Consider the following 6,638-nt stretch of genomic DNA (forward strand, 5'->3'; position numbering starts at 1 on the left):
GCTCCTTTTGGGCGTTTAACGCTCAATTGTGCTTCTTACTGGCGTTTTCTTGCCAGTGAGCTCCTTTTTCCTGTTTTGTGCTCTGAATCCTTCTGTATCCCTGTAAACTTATGCAATTGATTCTTTACCTTGTTAATATTGAACTTATATGCTTCAAAAATAAATAAAATAAAGAATAGAATAAAATAAAATAACAGAAAGAGTTTTGCTAATGGCTAGGTTGCCTCCCAGCAAGCGCTTCTTTATTGTCTTTAGCTGGATCTTGCTGAGCTTTTTAATCTAGCCTCAGCCTTGAGCATTCTTGCTCAACATTGCCTTCAAGATAATGTTTGATTCTCTGTCCATTAACAATGAACTTCTTATTAGAATCAATGTCTTGAAGCTCCACATAGCCATATGGTGACACACTTGTAATCACAAATGGTCCCCTCCACCGGGATTTCAGTTTCCCGGGGAATAGCCTGAGCCTAGATTTAAATAGAAGAACCTTCTATCTTGGTTCAAAGACTCTAGATGACAGCTTTTTGTCATGCCATCTTTTTTCTTTCTCTTTGTAGAGCTTGGCATTTTTGAAAGCAGTGAGTCTGAAGTCCTCTAGCTCATTCAGCTGGAGCAATCTTTTTTCTCCAGCTAATTTGGCATCAAAGTTTAGGAATCTGGTTGCCCAGTAGGCTTTGTATTCCAGTTCCACGGGCAGATGACAGGCCTTACCATACACAAGCTGGTATGGAGAGGTCCCTATAGGAGTCTTGAATACTGTTCTGTAAGCCCACAGAGCATCATCCAAGCTTCTTGCCCAATCCTTTCTACTGGTACTTACAGTCCATTCCAGGATTCTTTTCAGTTCTCTGTTAGAGACTTCAGCTTGCCCATTTGTCTCTGGATGATATGGAGTTGCCACTTTGTGGCTAATTCCATACCGGACCATGGCAGAGTAAAGCTATTTGTTGCAGAAGTGAGTGCCCCCATCACTGATTAGTACTCTAGGGACACCAAACCTGCTGAAGATATGTTTCTGGAGGAACTTCAGCACTGTCTTAGTATCATTAGTGGGTGTGGCAATGGCCTCTACCCTTTTAGATACATAGTCAACTGCAACCAGAATCTAAGTGTTTGACTGTGATGGTGGGAAAGGTCCCATGAAGTCAATGCCCCATAGATCAAATAAATCAATCTCCAAGATCCCTTGTTGAGGCATGGCGTAACCATGAGGCAGATTACCAGCTCGCTGGCAACTATCACAGTTACGTACAAACTCTCGGGAATCTTTATAAAGGGTAGGCCAGTAGAAACCACATTGGAGGACCTTGGTGGCTGTTCGCTCGCCTCCGAAATGACCTCCATATTGTGACCCATGGCAATGCCATAAGATCTTCTGTGCTTCTTCTCTAGGCACACACCTTCTGATTATTCTGTCTGCACATCTCTTAAAGAGATAGGGTTCATCCCACAAGTAGTACTTTGCATCAATAATTAATTTTTTCTTTTGTTGCCTGCTGTACTCCTTGGGTATGAACCTTGCAGCTTTATAGTTTGCAATGTCTGCAAACCATGGTGTTTCCTGAATGGCAAACAAATGCTCATTCGGAAAGGTTTCAGAGATTTCAATAGAGGGAAAGGACGCCTCTTCTACTGGCTCTATCCGGGACAGATGATCAGCCACATGGTTTTCTATCCCTTTTCTGTCTCTTATTTCTATATCAAACTCTTGCAGAAGCAACACCCATCTTATGAGCCTGGGTTTTGAATCCTGCTTTGTAAATAGATATTTAAGAGCAGCATAGTCAGTGTACACAATCACTTTTGATCCTACTAAGTATGATCTAAACTTGTCAATGGCATAAACCACTGCAAGCAATTCCTTTTCTGTGGTTGTGTAATTTTTCTGGGCATCATTTAAAACACGGCTAGCATAATAAATGACATGCAGGAGCTTGTCGTGCCTCTGCCCCAATACTGCACCAATGGCTTGGTCACTGGCATCACACATTAATTCGAATGGTAATGTCCAGTCTGGTGCGGAAATGGTGCTGTGACGAGCTTAGCTTTCAAGGTTTCAAACGCCTGCAGACACTCTGTGTCAAACACAAATGGCGTGTCAGCAGCTAGCAGATTGCTCAGAGGTTTTGCGATTTTTGAAAAATCCTTTATAAACCTCCTATAGAATCCTACATGGCCCAGAAAGCTTCTAATTGCCTTAATATTAGCAGGTGGAGGTAATTTTTCAATTACTTCCACTTTAGCTTGATCCACCTCTATTCCCTTGTTTGAAATTTTATGCCCAAGGACAATCCTTTCAGTCACCATAAAGTGACATTTTTCCCAGTTTAAAACCAGGTTAGTCTCTTGGCATCTTTTCAGAACTAGTGTCAGGTGATCAAGACAAGAGCTGAATGAGTCTCCATATACTGAGAATTCATCCATGAAGACTTCCATAAATTTTTCCACCATATCAGAGAAAATAGAGAGCATGCATCTCTAAAAGGTTGCAGGTGCATTACACAGCCCAAATGGCATCTTTCTGTAGGCAAATACTCCAGATGGACATGTGAATGCAGTTTTCTCTTGATCCTAGGGATCTACTGCAATTTGGTTGTAACCTGAATAGCCATCCAAAAAGTAGTAAAAATTATGACCTGCTAGTCTCTCTAGCATCTGGTCTATGAATGGTAAAGGAAAATGATCCTTTCTGGTGGCTGTATTGAGCCTTCTGTAGTCAATACACATGTGCCACCCTGTAACTGTTCTTGTAGGAACCAGTTCATTTTTTTCATTATGAACCACTGTCATGCCTCCCTTTTTGGGGACAACTTGAACAGGGCTCACCCAGGGGCTATCAGAAATAGGATAAATAATCCCAACCTCCAGTAACTTGGTGACCTCTTTCTGCACTACTTCCTTCATGGCTGGATTTAACCGCCTCTGTGGTTGAACCACTGGCTTAGCATCATCCTTCAATAGGATCTTATGCATGCATCTAGCTGGGCTTATGCCCTTAAGGTCACTTATGGACCACCCAAGAGCTGTCTTGTGTGTCCTTAGCACTTGAAGTAGTGCTTCCTCTTCTTGTGAATTCAAAGCAGAGCTTATGATCACTGGAAAAGTGTCACCTTCTCCCAGAAATGCATATTTCAAGGATGGTGGTAATGGTTTGAGCTCGGGTTTAGGAGGTTTTTCCTTTTCCTGAGGAATTTCCAGAGGCTCTTTCAATTCCTCTGATTCCTCCAGATCAGGCTGAACATCTTTAAAGATGTCTTCCAGCTCTGATTCGAGACTCGTAGCCATGTTGATCTCCTCTACTAAAGAGTCAATAAGATCAACTTTCATGCAGTCTTTTGGTGTGTCTGAATGCTGAATGGCTTTGACAGCATTCAACTTAAACTCATCCTCATTGACTCTCAGGGTTATTTCCCCCTTTTGGACATCAATGTGAGTTCGTCCAGTTGCTAGGAAAGGTCTTCCTAGAATGAGAGTAGCACTCTTGTGCTCCTCCATTTCCAGCACTACAAAGTCAGTGGGGAAGGCGAATGGCCTAACCCTGACAATCATGTCTTCAATCACGCCTGATGGGTATTTAATAGAGCCATCAGCAAGTTGGAGACATATCCGGGTTGGTTTGACTTCTTCAATTAAACTAAGCTTTCTGATAGTGGATGCAGGTATTAGATTGATACTTGCCCCAATATCACATAAAGCTGTCTTGATGCAATTACCCTCTAATGTGCATGGTATCATGAAGCTCCCGGGATCTTTAAGCTTTTCTGGGAAGCTTTTCAGAATGACTGCACTGTATTCTTCAGTGAGGAGAACTCTTTCAGTTTCTCTCCAATCCTTCTTATGACTCAAGATCTCTTTCATGAACTTGGCATAAGAAGGTATTTGCTCAAGTGCCTCTGCAAACGGAATCTTTATTTCAAGAGTCCTGAGATAGTCTGCAAAGCGAGCAAATTGCCTATCCTGCTCCTCTTGGCGGAGTTTTTGAGGATAAGACATTTTGGCTTTGTATTCTTCAACCTTGGTTGCTGCAGGTTTATTTCCTACAGAGGTGGTTGGAGAAGCCTTTTTAGAGGGGTTGTTATCAGCACTTGTGTGTGTCTGATCCCTCACTAGAATTTGAATGCCAGGGGTGGAAGATGGATTGGCATTGGACGCCAACTCCTTACCTGTTCCTGGCGTTTGAACGCCAGAACTGAGCTTCTTTTGGGCGTTTAACGCCAACTCCTTGCTTGTTTGTGGCATTTGAACGCCAGAACTGAGCATGGGTTGGGCGTTTAACACCAGCTCTCCATCTTTTTTTGGCGTTTGAGCGCCAAAATCATTCCTCTCTGGGCTCTTACTGTCCTGAGAGGGATTTTGGATGATATTTTGCTCATCCTCTGTCAGTTGTTCTTTCCTTGGCTTTCTGTTGCTCTGAAGCGAGGTATTTAATGTTTTTCCACTTCTTAATTGAACTTCCTGGCACTCTTCTGTTATCTGCTTTGATAACTGCTGTTTTGTCTAATTCAATTGTGCCTCCATATTTTTATTAGCATTTTTAGTGTCTTGTAGCATCTCTTTGAATTCTGCTAGCTGTTTTGTTAGAAAGCACAATTGTTGATTGAGTTCAGCAACTTGTTCTAGAGGACCAAGTTCAGTAGATACTGCTTTGGCTTCTTCTTTTATGGAGGACTCATTACTTATGTACAGATGCTGGTTTCTGGCAACTATATCAATAAGCTCTTGAGCCTCTTCAATAGTTTTCCTCATGTGTATAGATCCACCAGCTGAGTGGTCTAGGGACATCTGAGCTCCTTCTGTAAGCCCATAGTAGAAGATGTCTAACTGCACCCACTCTGAAAATATTTCAGAGGGGCATTTCCTTAGCATCCCTCTGTACCTTTCCCAGGCATTATAAAGAGATTCATCATCCTCTTGTTTAAAGCCTTGGATATCCAGCATGAGTTGTGTCATCCTTTTTGGAGGGAAATATTGATTCAGGAATTTGTCAGATAACTGTTTCCATGTCCTTATGCTTGCTGTGGGTTGGTTATTTAACCACCTTTTAGCTTAATCTTTTACAGCAAATGGAAACAGTAATAGTTTGTATACATCCTGGTCTACCTCCTTGTCACGTACTGTGTCAGCAATTTGCAAGAATTGTGCCAGAAACTCAGTAGGTTCTTCCTGTGGAAGACCGGAATACTGGCAGTTTAGCTGCACCATGACAATGAGCTGAGAATTTAACTCAAAACTGCCTGCTTTGATGGAGGGTATACAGATACTACTCCCATATGCAGCAGCAGTGGGGTTAGCATATGACCCCAGAGTCCTTCTGGACTGTTCATTTCCACTTAGATCCATGACGGAAAAAGGGAGATGATGTGAATTGCAAGTAAAATATATTTATATTATTTTTTTTAGAAAACGGAAATTAGAAAAAAAAAATAAAATGAAATGAAAAATGGGTGAGGATTTTCGAAAAATGAAGAGAGAGAAAAAGTGGTTAGGAGGTTTTGAAAAAGATATGTTTTTTTTAAAAACTTGACAACTAAGATATGATAAGATAAAATTTTGAAATTAAAATCTGAATTTTTATGAAAAATTTCGAAATATTTGCTTAAAAATAGTTAGAAAAGATATTTTTTTTATTCTTCAATTTTATGATGAAAGAGAAAAACACATAAAAGACACACAACTTAAAATTTTTAGATCTAATGCACCTTATTTTTGAAAATTTTGGAGGAAAAACACCAAGGAACACCAAACTTAAAAATTTTAAGATCAAAACACAAGGAAGACTCAAGAACACCTTGAAGACTCACAAGAACAACAAGAACATGAAGATAGAACACCAAACTTAAAATTTTTTTGAAAACCAAAATAAAATTTTTCGAAAACTAAAGAAAAATCAACAAGAAAACACCAAACTTAAAGTTTGGCACAAGATTTATTCAAAGAAAAATTATTTTTGAAAAAAATTTTAAAAAGAACATAAGCACAACGCTCTAGCCAATTGAGCTATAAATTTAACGTGTTTTAATAAGGTATTTAATAAATAAAGATTTTTTTGAAAACTGATATTTTGAAAAAGCACAAGAAAAACAAGAAAAGACACAGAACAAGAAAAACTAAAGATCAAACAAGGAAAATAAACAAGAATAACTTGAAGATTAAGAAAGAACAATGAACACAAATTCGAAAATTTAAAAGAAAATAAAAACATGCAATTGACACCAAACTTAAAATATGAAACTAAACTCAAACAAAAAAAAACTCAATTTTTAGCTAATAAAAATTTTCGAAAACAATTAAAAAGAGAAAATAAGGATTTAAAAGTAATTCAACCAAAAATAATAATAGAAGACTCTAACCCAAAAAGAAAAATTTTTCCTAATCTAAGCAACAAAATAAACCGTCAGTTGTCCAATACTCGAACAATCCCTGTAACACCCTAACTACCAAAGCTCACGCTTCCGGCTGTGTGACTCTGATAGCTCGGACATTACGACGACACTTATACTATTTAATACTAAAATATGAGCCTATTTAAAACTTTAAACCAGAAAATTGCTCCCAAAAATACTTTCGTTAGACAAAGTACATCCATAGATACCATACAACTTACAAAAACTCATATAGAATACATCCATATATATATA

Source organism: Arachis ipaensis, chromosome B04 (genome assembly GCF_000816755.2).
Source record: "Arachis ipaensis cultivar K30076 chromosome B04, Araip1.1, whole genome shotgun sequence".
Lineage (NCBI taxonomy): Eukaryota > Viridiplantae > Streptophyta > Magnoliopsida > Fabales > Fabaceae > Arachis > Arachis ipaensis.